Source organism: Pyxicephalus adspersus, chromosome 5 (assembly GCF_032062135.1).
Source record: "Pyxicephalus adspersus chromosome 5, UCB_Pads_2.0, whole genome shotgun sequence".
Taxonomy (NCBI): domain Eukaryota; kingdom Metazoa; phylum Chordata; class Amphibia; order Anura; family Pyxicephalidae; genus Pyxicephalus; species Pyxicephalus adspersus.
Window position 1 is genome coordinate 123,809,905 of NC_092862.1, and position 15,120 is coordinate 123,825,024.

The following is a 15,120-nucleotide window of genomic DNA, read 5'->3' on the forward strand; positions in this document are numbered from 1 at the left end:
AGCGTGGCAAAGGCAAGTGGAAGTAGGTTAAAAAAAACAGGAACTTCTCCACTGACAAAGTCTCTTTGAGTCCAATAATATATACAATAATGCAAATTTTAAAATTAAAAACAGTATTTGAATATACTGTTAGTATACCTTTCCAAGATACAATGTACAATGGTTTAAAAGGTATAGAGAACAGAGCCAACCAACTGTTCTTTTTACTACCCTAAAAAAAGGGTGCCAAACAGGTAGACCCCATCTTACAAATGTCTTCCTTTCACAACATTCAAAATACCTACAAGAACTATTATCTTTGGTCTAGTATTATTATCTTTAAACAAGATAATACCATTCACTAAAAACCAAGCACAAGCCACTGCTAACTACTACCAATATGAGTTTGCAACAGGAGGCTTTGCTTCAGTTAATTCTGACATAGGCTGACAATATTTTTACCTACAATGTAGATTCATTTTCCTTCCTTTGTTTGTACCTCAGTAAGCATGTCTAATTAATGGATGACTCTGTCTGCTCTTCGGAATAATTGCAAAAATGATTAATTGTCCCAATTATCTAAAATACATGTTTTATTTTACCATGTGGACTTCTGTGAAGATGAAGTGTGCGCCAACACAAGGTACCTCATGCCTCAGTGGTTTAATTTGATGTCAGCGTAGTGATGTTCATAATGTAATGGCTACCACTTACTGCGGATGGTCAGCAGGTGCAGCAGTACAAATGCATAACTAAGCTCTGATATATGTGAATGGAATATTTCCAATACACCAATCTGAGAATATAAAGCATTAAACTTAAACTCTATTTCACACCTCTTATCCAGCATTCCCAATTTCCTTCATAAATAACTCTGAATAGCCTTCTTTTTCTAACTTCTATATAAATGGCCTTCTTCTAACGCTGACCTAAATCAATGAAGCAAGAGAATCAGTATGATAGAAGCACATCAAGCATTTTCAGCATGTGGTCAGCAATGACAGCCCATGTATATCTCTCATGACAGGTTGAGCATCATATCTATAAAAAGTGGACTATCCATGTATTTGCAGGTTTACCAATTGAAAACCCTTCTATCAAAGTCATATTGCCTAAAAAAAAAAAATTAAATCTAATAAGAAAAATAAAATAATTAAAAAAAAACACTGGCCCAAATTTATGGTGCTTCTAGAACTCACAATTTATTTTTGTGGGTAGGGGAGCTTTTAAAAAGATGAACCTTCCATTTTAATAGCTTTAACACTTTATAACTCTTGTCATAGCAATACTACAGTAAAATGATTTTATATATTAGATATTCAATGAAAGTTACATTGTAATTCAGCTGTAAAGCGGAACCGCATCCAAAAAAGACAAGTACATTTTTATTAGCCCATTTAAAATGCTGTAGCTCTACTACAAGACAACCAGCATCATTTAATCAACTTCCCTTGAACCCGGAAAGCCTTAATCCCACCCCAGCTTGTGATGGGACAGTGAAAGCACAAGTAAAACAGGGATTAACTCATCTCTCTATCATCTCCTCCTATCAGCATATGAACTGATTGCCTCCTTCTTCCTCTATAAAGTCCTGGAGAACGGGGACTGCCAAAGTCTGATACCAGATTACATTTGGATGCATACGCTATCATTTCAATTTCGAAAATACTTTTATTGGATTATTAAAAATTGGAGAACTGCATAAATATGCATCTATTATTTCTACAGCTCGTCTTAAATAGGCTTGTTACATTACTGGCACTTAAGTTGATATTGATTTCTGGCAAAACTGCTGCATTGTATCACAGAATAGAATGAGTTTATCAAAAATGGTAACACAAAGAGTAATCAAATGGCCAAACAGCTATGTGCATATATTATTTCGTAATACCAATAAAAACAATAAACCTATTCAATAAACTTTTCATGAAGAGCCCCTTGAATTGCTGTATTTTATTTTTAGATCCATATTTCCCCCCCAAGAAATAACGTTCTCACAGTTGTTTACTGATGACTCAAGTTTAGTATCAGCTGCTTGGCAGCAGGGATTACAGAGAAAAAAAGTTGTTTGTGCAACACAATTCATGACTCATATTTGATACCATCCTAAAAAATTCAGGCATTTAAAGCGGTGGATGGATTTAGGTTCTAATGTGCTGGTATTTTATTCTGGAAAATGGAAATTAGAGACAGAAACAATAAGGTATTTTAAAGCTGCTCAAGGAGCCATACATAAAATATAGCAATATGGAAGGGAACAATACAGTGGAAGCATTACATTTTGGGATGTTGGGGAGGGATGTCAAGCCCTGCATTTTGTGTTAACTGGGATAAGTTACAACTAGGCAGCATTAAACGAGATCTGCGTTCATCTGCAAGTACATGCAGGCACCAGGTGTACCGGATCTGTTAGATACAGGTTAGATTTTTAGGTGGTTACTAAAAAGTTAGGTCACAGTACAGGGGTGGCCACCCGCTAACAGCTTCTTCCCACCTAGGTGAAAAAAATTCTGGGGAAAACACTATTCTCTACATGCACCCCACAATCAAAAACAATGTGCAGGGTGACAATGCAAGAGCACATTTGCTGTGCTGTGTTGTCACTGCAAGAACAGACCATCATAGTGGAATCTCCAGGTTTTATTTAAATTAAAGCTGCATATTAAAAAGCAATAAAATAAAATAAAAATGCCTTTCAAAACGGCATTTACATGTTGCAGCACAGGGATTTTAACAACTGGGTGTACATTACTATATTTTAATTGGTAAAAGTAATGTACAGCGCTGTGTAATATGTTGGCGCTATATAAATCCTGTTTAATAATATTAATAATAAATTGGACAATGAAAGTGGAACTAACGTTGAAAATGTAATGAGCAGGCTGTTTCTTTACTGTTTAAGGGAGAGGTGAGGTCCTTGCAATAAAATAAACCTACCTGCCTGATAACAAGTATTTAATGCAACTCATCTCTCCATGTTCGTTGTAGATACTGGCAACTTCACCCATCCTCTTCAGGATTGGGGATCTTTGGCCATCCTAATTGGTCAGACTGGAATAACATAACTGCCATGCATGTGCACAGGAGTTCTTTCATTCTAGGCAGTTACCTATACCAGTATTGTACCTGGAGTTGTGCATGCAGGTTAAAACCTGCCTCATAAGAGGTCCCGCACGGCTCCTACCTTGCCAGCCGCCTGGTCCTTTGCACTGCCAAGCTAGTCTTTAAGAACCAGTGTCCGTTGTTGTGACAGTGAGCAGAGTAACTCTACCACTCACTGATGTCCCATTCATTTTCTATAGGGGGGTTGCGGGCAGAAGCTACATGCAGTATCTTCCCCAAGGCAGTGGTTCACTGGCATGCAGAAGCAGTAACTGCACCACGATATCAATATATAGCCTTATAATAGGGACTATGAATTGACAGTTAAGTTTGTTTTATTGCAGAAGAGACAATCACTGTTCATTCTGCCATTTTAAACCCATCTGTATTAAATATTTTCATTTTTAGGTTTATTCCGGCTTTACCGGGAAGCCCCAGCTTTTAATGTTTAACCAGGATGCTTTGCCTTTTAGGCAAGCCTCTGATTAAAGGTAAATGCGGACTGTACAAAGAATTTACAGAAGTTGTTCTAAATTACCATGTGGTTATATTATGTGACCATTGGCCAACAGTTAAGTTTGACTTTACGTGGTTTCCATAACTTTTCTTTTTTTCTCAACCTTTTATAAATGTGCTAGATCTTAACTCTAAGAAAGGATAAGCATAACAAAGTTCAAACATCTCGGATATCGTGAGATCACAATCCCTGAGCCTTGGACACATCTACTGACAAGATACTAGTCAGGCCTGCTTGAAAGAAAAGTCTGAGCTTTGTTTCATGTTCAGCAGTGTGCTGTGCTGTTATGACATGCTGTGTCCCAAGATCAGGAGTGAATTCCCCAGGTGCTGGCCTGCAGCCAGTCGAGTCGGTATCCAGCAAGAGACGTAAATAGTTTAAGGCCGGAGAATTGTGTGGTCGCCTCGGATTTCCCAGAACTCCCTGGGAGTGGAAGAGTCGCTCTGCACTGCTTTTATGGACTGGCTTACTGTAAAGTAAACACTGGCTGTCTCTACAATGTGTTTTCCATATCTAGTGTCAGAATATTTCATGATTTAAAAAGATGCAGCGGACACATTGTATCAAAGGCGCAGTCATTTCCATTTTTGGAATTTTATGGGGCATTAGGACCTATTTGAATATTTGGTTTCCTCGGCTTCTGCTTTATATGGCATGCTTCTCATATATATTCTATATATTCTACTCATGCATGGGTATGTGCATGCCTGCACCAGAAGGGAGAAATGTAACATCTAAAAATATTAAAGAGCAATTCTACAAACTTTAAATAGACATATATATTTCAGGTAGAGTAGGACTGGGTTCATCAACTGTTCTAGGAATCTAACTGGGACTGCAGCACACTGATGTGATTCACTATTAGTGAATTGATTCATTGAATTTGGTTGGCTTTTCAGCCAAGCTATTATTACTAAATTGATGAAAGTGTATTCTACATATGTTCCTATTGGAACAGTGCAAGTATCCAAAGGGGAAGGAAGGGGGGGGGGGGGGTGTTTGGATAAGTGTTGTTTCGATCTGCATAAAAAAAAGTAAAGCTGGTAAAGTTACTTTCAGGTCCCAAGATAAAGAAAGTACAGAGTTGAGGGGTCAAACTTAAGTCCACTAAGTTATTTTTATTTAAAATGGTTAATAAATACAGTTTTTAGTACCTTTACAAAAAAAGAGAAATCTGTTAATTAGCTGGACCAGTGGATTCTCTATTCCTAGGCGAACCTGCCTTTGTCTCTGGGCCTAGGTAGTGAGATTTAATCCACCTATAAGTGCTTAATCATCATTTTAAAAACAAAAAAAGTGTTATTAGTTAGTATTAGTTATTGAACTTTAAAGGTATGGCACTTAAGTCTAAGGCACATAGAAGTAACCTTAGATAATAAAAAAAGGCTTTACTTCTTTTATAGACATCTAAACAATCAACCCCCCACCACCCCTCCCAGTACCAGGGTACCAGCACTTCTCAGTTTCGGGCTTAGTGTGAGATAAGGATTTCTACAAAAGCATTATGGATTATGAAGTATATCCAGAAAAACAGAAAGCATATGTGTGTTGATCCAGTAAAAAAGACCTTTTCCTGCTACCAGGCTTCAGTCTCTGTGTCCGTTGTGGGGAAAAAAATTGGCAAAAGGTTTTCCAAATATGTTAGCTTTCCAGGGGGTATTTATGTAGTTTGGACTGCTGATGTCACAAAGCTCCAGGTGGTCTCACACCAGTTCAGCCAGCACAGCACCATCAACCCTTCTAGCCATCTTATCTCACAGTGTGTACAAAAGTTATTTCCTGTCCCTAGGGATTCTGAACAATTTACAGGCTTTAAAAACGCATTGTTGGCTGCAATAATGTAACCCAATTTTTTTACATTCTTGTAATATGCAAAAAACATGCATACCCAATACAGATATTCTGATCAGTGGATAGAGGGTATTCATATGTATTGGATGTTTTCTTAGAATAATCCTTATTATTAGGGTAAAAAATTTAGGTCCAATAGTTCATGTTTTAGTGGTACATAACCCACAGGATGTAATCTTTGTTTTCTGTAATTTTCTACTATTGATGCTTTACCAAAAAAAGAGAACGGTTGTGGAACTACACTTAGCCTCGTCTGATTTCTATTGTGTCTAAGATTTACCATATAGCACAAAAGAGAGTGGATAGGGGGTCTGGTAGTATCTGATCTGGTGGTAGTATCTGGTTAAATCACTCTTTCATTGGAAATGTAGTACATGAACTGCAATAAGTAAAGTGTTCATTAGCATTTGACTGGTTTTGTGGGAAGACCATGCTGTTTTATGCTCTGGCAAAGTATCTCTGGTGTGTTTACATTATTACTTTTTTGAAGGCCAACTAACCTAAAATCAAACATCGAGAATTATGAAAGCTGTACTAAACTATCAATACTCACCTGTCCTAGTTACCTTCACCGGGCACCGCCATCTTCCTTCTTCTCTTCCCAAAGATTTCAGGCATCTTGATCGACCGGGCCCGGATTCTAAAACCTTTTGTGCAGCCTTGTGCCTAAGACCTGACATCTTATGCCTTTTAGTTTTCTATTAGAAGTTTGAGGACCTAAAATTGCTTATCACATATGTCCTGTGAATACTGATCCTTCTCCTTCTCTATGTAAACATATTGGGCCGGGTTTATTAAAGCTCTCCAAGATTGCAGAAAATAGACTATCACTGGAGAACCTCGGGATCAACCAGTTTCTCCCATGATAGTCTATCTTCTCTAGTCTTGGAGAACTTGTGCTGGGAAATGCTGGGATGTAGTCTGGGAGCAACTGTTCTTCCTACTTACCTAGATGTCACATGGTCATCTGAAGAGGAAGTAGCTGTCATGCAGTATGTAAGCACATTTGGCCCTTGGAATCAGTGCATCTTCCTGCTGTTTGTATTCACTTATCGATCTAATTGCTTTTCCTCTTTAAATTTTGGGCTTTTTTGGATTTTATAAATAAATAACGAGAATGCAAAAATCGTGGATTTAGGCAGTACTAATGGTGGAATATACAGCTGTACTGGCAGGAATAAGCATAGTCTGTTATTGGCATTTCCAAAATCTCTCTTCCGAGAAATGAATATGTTGCCAAAGTGAGCTCAAAGAGATGCAAAACCAAAAAAACCCAATGCATGTAATTGGATTTTTTTCCAGCTCACACATGCCCTCTGTATGACTCGATCTCTTCTTACACTGCTGTGTCTTGCTACATTCCATCACAGTTTCCCTGTAAATCTGTTCCAGCGTATCACTATGGAGTAATTGGCTTTAAAGCCTAACTAAAATAAAACAAATAGCCTGTTAATAATTTTAGAATAATAATAGAAAAAGCTTTTGCTGCAATGTTCAGCTACAATCCAGACATTTATCTTGCATTACTTTAGGCTGCCCCTGGATGTCCTCAATTTCTTGTCCACAATTATTCAACCCACTTCCTTTGAGCCCTGGTTGTCCTGGCCCTGCCCTAGCCTGGTGACTAGAAAGTAAAAGCAGAAACAACAAAAAGATGAGTTCATCTCTCACTCTGCTTTCTATGCCATTTAGAATGCTCCTTCTCAGCACATGAATGGTCTCCTTGTACTGCTTCTTCCCCTTCAATTTCAGCTCTGCGGTAAAGGGACTGCAAAAGGCTTTTAGCAATGTGTTAATTATTACTACAGGTCTGCCTGAAGTCCTACTTTTATTACTAAAATATATTTCTTGCAATATTGGTATTCTTTAACAATTAGGAGGGATTTTTTTTATTGTTGGCATACACAATGCTTTTTAATACAGCAAAGCATTTTACATTGTTTCAATACTCTTATGATGGACACTTGCCATGATAATTTATGTTAAAATTACACAGTGTTCTGACCTTAGGGAAAACTTACATAAACAAATGAAACAAGGCATTAAAAAAATCCATACACATCCAACTGGTGTCCCTGATTCTGTTGATGGAATGTTGGCAATCTTAAAGCGAGTCCACATGACTATGATTGTTCCATACAGTGGTGTGGGACACAACACAGAAATTCCTGCAGCCGGAATCAATTGACAGCTGCATGTCTCCAAAGAAAGTAATTTTTAATGCTATTTGTTTCCCCGTGTAAGTTTAACCTCCCATCAGCGTCCAACTATAGGAATCTGGGAATAATTGCTTTTAAACAATCGATACAGCCTGCCCCAAATTTCTCCCCCTCTGCTTAAACATTTCAGCAATTTGAAGTGAACAATGTCAAACATTTATGCCAGCCGTGATAAGCCAAAGGAGACACTTGTGCCAAGTCAAACACTTGGGCCTCTGGAGAAGAAGTGTACAAAATGCACATGCACGCCATGAGAATGTCCAGCACTTATACGGTCACGCAGTGTTAAGTTATATTTATCTATGCAAATATTTTAAAGGGCAGTATGGAGGCAATTTACTAAAGGACTTTGTGATGTTCAAATAACCAAGTGAAGTATTACTATGGAAGGGATAATTCCCTTAGCTCACTGATTTAATTGATAGTTCACTTTGCAAAAAATACCCAATCATGTGCAAGGAAACCCAAAAAAGTGTATTTTTACTTATAATAATTTACTTTTAATTAGTCAGAAGAGCTTCATCTCACTTACCAAGTCAAATGTTATATCCCTGGTAAAAAAATTCACTTTGCTATGGGTACAGCCTATATTTTAGTAAACCAACCCTATGTATGCAAATACTGGTGTATCATTGTGTATCATTGAATAGTGTAGTTTAATAGTAGGGAAGGGTTGGACATGGGGTCTTTTTCTTGCTGTGTGTGTGTTCACTGGCAATATTCACCCCATTTTTTGTATTAGTGACCATTGTCAATGAGAAAGAAAATGAAGGAAAACTCAATATTTTAGCATTGTCCTCAAAATAAAAGTTACAGGGAAATCTAATAGTGATACCTGTTTCAGGGTGTCTAAGTGGGGAATTTCATCACTTTCACACATATCGAGGAAGAAAATTAAAGTGGACCTAAACTCAACATTTTTATTTTACATAAAACAGCAGACAACCCTTATATATAAAGGAAAATGGTAATTATTTTTTATTTTTTTTAGTGCAACACTCTTGGTAATATATATATATATATATATAAAAGGCTATCATAAATGAATGAGAGCACAGAGCCTCCCAGGATACCTATGTCACACATCATTACTCCATCCAAAGCTAACAAAAATGTTTTGGCTGCACATTTTTTCTTTTTTTTTAGTGGTTTTAGGTCAAAAATTTAAGGGAAATCTTCCGAAAAAGAAACATTAAAAAATAAACTGACTTTATAATTTTCTCTGCTTTATCCAAAACATTTAAATTGGGTTATATATACACTTGATTCATTTACACTAACATCCAGAGATTGCTTGAAAATGTTAAAAATACCTTATGGGTATCTAGTACCAGAAAACCTGGCAGTAAAAAAAGGATATGGCTCCCATTAAAAATGGTAATGGTGCATGTGGCAGTTAAATTCTGACCACATTCTAAATTTCCTGAATGTTACATTGCATTCAATGGCTCAGTACCTTTTCTAATGGACCCATTCCATCTTAAAAGAATTGCGCAAGTCAACAATTGCTACTTCTCTCAAGAAGTCTGCTGAAATATATTTCTTCTTTACTAAAGGATGCCGAGGGTCAGTAATTTGTGAAGTGCAGTACCACGTTCCTCTGAAGCCATTTTAAAGCTGCCAATATCCAAACTTCACAGGCTTTTGTAGAAGTAGCTCCAGGGATAAGAGATGAACCACAGGTGAGGTCACCACAGACAGTACTGGAGTGAATATTGAGCTGTGAACAGTCTGCAAAGATCAGTTTGATGGGAGGGAGGAATGAAAACAGACTGTAAGATATAGCAATATAAAGCTGGTTGTCTTAGAATGATGGAGATCTTGCAAGCTGCCGTATTCCACAAATACAGATCTTTAGTATTAAAGCTGTGTAATTTAACCAGAACATGTGTAGTTTAGTAGAATATAGAGGAATAAGCGGAACAAGTAACTTTACATTACAGGTATATACAGTACACAGAATATTCAGTGAATCTTGAACTTTAGTTAGCCAGGGGCCACTACCATATTGCCATTTGCCATGGCCATTGTAATCATGTTATCCCCAGTCCGGGGATAAGTTCTCACAGGCTGTGTAACAACTAGGTATAGTATGGCAGCAATATTTTTAATAGTGAATACTAAAACAAGACTTTAGGTTAAATTTCCCACCATCTGAGTTTGTAATCTGTTATTCACCTCCACATTCCATTAGATTCAGAAACTCATCAAAATATTGCAATCAGCCACTGAAGTCCACAGAAGAGGACAATTATAGACTGATTTTTTTTTTTTTTTTATTACTATGCTGCCAATTCTACCTGGTAGATGGCACTACTACTATTTACATGGAATATTCTTACCTATATGACAGACCCATATATCAACTAGGTACTAAAATCTGATATAGAACTGGCTGCAGGATCCATACAGTCTGGATATGTAACCCTGCCAAGCACCATCATGATGAGGATACATACTGCTGATGGCATGTGTCAATACAAAAAAAACAATAAAAGATAAATCAGCAGACATTCTATTCTTTACACCTGCTATACCTTACAAGCTTAAGGTAATAATACAATTGGCATTCTGGCAGGGTCAACTCTTTCACCAAGTTGAAGAATATCAGCCTTCCTTTGGTCTCAGCCCTCCTACTTTATACAACTGATCTGAACCACAAGTGTTTGTTTCTTCATTTTTTTATTGTCTTATTAAAATATACGATAAGTTACCCTAAATTTTTTGGGCATTAAATCTTACACCTTAAACCTCTAGATAACTTAAAACCTAGTTATCCTGTGCTTTTTCCATATATACAAAAACTACATTTAGCCCCAGAAGCTGCTCATACATTTTTCCACCCTCTGCTCCAAAAAAGTAGTCAAAAACCAAAGGAAGAAGCTGCATGTAGGCTGACAGATCGAAGAATTTCTTGTCCCTTGTGATAGTGTGGACGGTTACCAAGACACACAGAAACAGAAGCAACTTGGAGTGGAGATATTTTCCTTGTATTCACCAGGTGGCTGAACAGAAAGTTAGGCCCGGAGCTAGCAGAGAAAGAAACATAAGTGAAGGGCCTACATGACTGCGGGCTATCGAGAGACAATCAGGAGAGGGTTAAAGGTGGTGCCAGGGTGGAGTTGATAGTGGTAAGATAGTGGGGTGATCTAAGGGGTGAGTTTTAAAGTACTTTTTAAAAGCATTGTGCTAGGGGTGTGGTCATCACAATAGTCTTTGGGATCTGGAGAATTTCCCAACGGCCCTTCCTTGTGGTGGTGGTATTGATGGTCGGGTAGATCGGACTTGTGGTTGGCATCCTGAGAAGGCAGTGGTCTGCACAAGGATGGAATGGTAATGACAAAAAAAAGGGATATCAGTTTTATTGGTTTGGTTGTTACCATCTGTTGGTCAGAGTGAGTGAACAGACGGTAGGTATCGGCATTTGAGGCAGGGGGCACACGCCTAGGAGTCAAAAATATCAGTCCAATTGATTCCAGAGGTTAGTGTTGTTTTGTTTTGGTGGCCTTCCAGGAATCAATAAGGTGTTTTGTGCAAGCTGTGTTTGAGAAAAGGGGGGAGACGGGATAGGTGGGATTTAGGTGTTTCAAAATTGGTTATCTGCATTTATTTAGGGGTTCAAACATTGTGTTAATAAACATCTGTCTCAGCCAATTTTGTTCCAAACTGTTGTGTGTGCTTTTTTGGGGAAGAGGGAAAGGGGGAGGAGGTGTGAGGGCTGGGATAGAGTAAGTGGTGAGTTTAGAGCTTCCTTGGTCATGGCAGAGAAGTGAAGACACAGTAAGTATAAGTAGTGGGTAAGGCCACCATTAGTGTGGACATCTTGTTTTGCCTATAGGAACCTGGAAGGAGATAAGTTCATATAACATCAATGGCCATAGTTCTTGGTTTTTAAAATAATGGCATAAATTTATTTGGCAAATAATAATAGACCAATGTCAGACCATTTATTTACCTAAATCTTTGTGTTATATATGGATTTTAAAATATTTTAGACATATTTTAGTACCCACAAGCACAAATGCTTATGTAGGGCCCTGAAAGCCCTAAGACTGATGTTTGGTGCCACTATCTTGGATGGCAGCTAAGCAGCCAAAGAAAATTCAGAGCTGTTTTTAAAATTTCCAAGTTCATTCTTCCCATGGCTGGGTATTAAGGGATACAAAGGAAGGGCAGAGGAGCTGTGCCAGGACAGAGAGTAATTTAGAAACTTTAGGTAGAGAAGAGGGCTTATGACATTGAAGGAGAAAGGAACTGACACCATCTAGAGTGCCAAGTCCCTGGTTAATTCAGAAGCACATTGAAAGTCAATTAATCATAAATTATGTAAAACATAAAGGCTACGAAGAGGCATCTAAAATATCTATTTTTTGTTGCTTAATATTTAAGTTATCAACGGGATCTCTTTAATGCACAGACCTCAAAGACATTTCTAGATATTTCTGTTTCAATGTGATATTGTGACCCTCCCTTCTCTGGTGGCTTTACCTAGTGGATTTTCAAAGCTCATGCAACCCAGGTTTACAATCACAAACACTTTAGATATGCTAGGCTATTAAAGACACCCTTGAAATCATGACCACATTAATGAAACTAATAGAGCGAAGAGAAAATCAATAGAAATCTCAGGGTTAAGAAACAGCATCCAGCATCTACGTCAGCAGCAAGTCCCTGGTGTTACTCCTGGTAACACGACGTGATTACTAAGCAAGGATATTTATAGCTAAAGACTTTCTCTTATTCATTAGAGTGATGATCAGTTCTGCTTCATGTCAAGGACATCATTCTGTGCACAGGTAAAATAGAACTGCAAGCACCCAATTCTAAAATGACACAGCTATGAATAAACACAATGGGAAGAGCTTCTATGACACAAGATGCTGACCTGGTATTTTTAGTTAACGTCACATTCAGAGTGAAGGCATTCAGGATTCGGAGTTCTGCGTCACGGCAGAGTTTGCATTTTTTTGCATTGATACAGTCAGAATTTTTAATAAACTGATGCAAAAACATTAAAGCATTTGACAAAGGGACTCCGGCAAAAATATTTAAAGTGCCATGGTCCCCTTACGTATATTTACCTTTTTTAGGGTACACTGGTGGTTTGCACCATCTCCAACAATGAGATGAGGCCCCACCTTCAAAGGCAACCTCCCTGATGTATTCCTGTAACATACCTGAAACATTATGTGAGGGGGAGATCTCTTTTAATGGGTATTTATGGAAAAGCTAAGATATCCCTAAAAAAAAAAAAAAAAAAAAAAAATCCCTCTTGTTAATGCACAGGTTAGCTATTTTTCCAAAAGGTGCAAGTTACCTAGTTACTAGGGGTAACTATTTTAACTCTTTTTGGGAACCCTAAAGTGCTCTTTTTTAAGCATTTCTTGTTATTGGCTGTCAAATGTTGAAAGGGAAGACATCGACGTCTAAAATATCCTTAAATCCCTGATGTCTGCATACCCGATACCTGTCACTGCACTATAATATTGTATTGTCCTGTGAACTGTTCTACCCATATGCACCTTACTTGCTAAGAATTGACCTGGGTGACTGCCATGTTTTTTACAGGAAAAAAGTAATACAATTTTTGTTATATTTTTATTAATATTATAATATATTTATATAAAGTGTCCAGGTCCAGTACAGGCATCAGCATGCACCATTTTTGCAGAGCCAATATACCAGAACTGAAAAAAGGTTACAACAGAGGGATTACTAAAGCTCAGATTCTCCAATAAAGTTCAAAGAATCAGATCCCAGACCCCGATTAAACTTTACAATATATAGAGTATGGAGGCAAAAAAGGGGCTTCTTGGCCGATAAAAAAAGCACTGAAAAAAGCCCCAGAGTATTTTTCCATGTGCCACAACTACAAATTACTTTAATTTACTTTAAATACTTTAAATTAAATTTAGTACTTCAAAAGTCTAAGAAGCTTGGTAATTTTAAGAACTCTACATACCACACACGTGGTGTTTGCAAGCCAACATTAAACATATTTACATTACATATATTACATTACACTGGGCAACTGCTTTACAGCATGGAGTTTTCTATGACACATGGAGATACAATGTGCAAGATGTTTAGCTTAGCTTTGGAACCCAAATACATGAAAACTATGGTTAAAAAATATTTAAAAACGTTGCATCATATTTACATTCTCTTCTGTTCCAGCTTACAAATATCTAGTTTAGTCATACTGGTCTAGATCCAGAACATCAAATTGTCATCAAATGTCATCAAAATAGCATTTAGATGGAATACAACTTCCATGGATTTTCCTTGCAGAAGAAAGATGCTGAGAAAAGTGTAGACTAAAATGTACCCCACTTTATTCTAGGAGTCCAAACCCTGCTCTGTGATGGATGGTTTATTAGCTTTCACAAGCTTAGCCACTTTCTCCCCTTCCTTACATGACAGTATTTAGGTCACTAATGCCTAGGTACCCTAATCTTCGAGGAAAGAAGGTCACATGCTCCTCTATAGCATGCAACAACTCGTATTTACAGATGGCACTGAAGGAACAGTAGAGGAGTGCGGCAACGAAGAGTATTAGCAATTGGTGGAGATGGGGTCACACTTTCAAGAGAATCTGTCATTTTGCCCTTGATAGGTAAAGTGACAGAATCTTTTTAGGGGCCAATACAAAGAAATGTCAGGGAGGTAAACAGACATCAACTTTGAGGCCTTTTAGATCTTAATTCGAGCCTCAGCAAGCATAAGAATAGTGTGTGCACCCAAAAATTTTACAAAGTATCTAAAAAGAGCCTTTGGCAGTATTCAGGACACTTTTTGAAGCTTTCAAAACACCATTTAATATTGAGATGTTGAGAACAGTGTCATTGTATACAAACAACTAGAAGGCCTCATTACTACTTTGGGTTTGTTGAAAGCCTCCTAAAGGTTTACCTAAAATGAATTAGCACTCCCATTATGATCTGTGGTCAACATGTCTATATAGGAAACAAAGTTCTCTTTAAAGGATTTAACAAGTGCACCTAAAGCTTGATAAACATTTTACAAATGCTTGGCTTGGGCACCCTGGGTATCAGGGTTCCTGCAAGAGACATAAAGTTACCAGCAAATGCTCATTGACACTCTTTGTTTATGTTGCCATTTAACAGTTTTCATATTGAACTATAAAAATGCAACATAAGTCAATTCATTTTGTAGGCATTCCTACTCTTCAGTTTTCAGAATACAAGGCAGCCATTTTATTTACCTGTAAACTTCAACAGAGTTTTCACAGCAAAAGTAACGTTTTGTGAAACTTTTTCTATTTAGAATAAATGTTTAAATGCCTTCTACATTTTCACTATAGTCTCTGTGAATTTTGCTGTGTTGGCCAATCCACAACACATGTTATCACCTTTCACAAAACTTTACCTCCGGTGAGATGGGAAGCCAAGGACAATGACTGGCCCAAAGTCAAAAGTCAGTAGCAAAAAT

General features: G+C 37.5%; 1 protein-coding gene across 10 annotated transcripts in view; it reads right to left on the reverse strand.

Moving 5' to 3' along the window:
- Positions 1-15,120, reverse strand: part of DIP2C (disco interacting protein 2 homolog C) — a 274,574-nt gene that overhangs the window by 137,617 nt on the left and 121,837 nt on the right. The window lies entirely within an intron of this gene.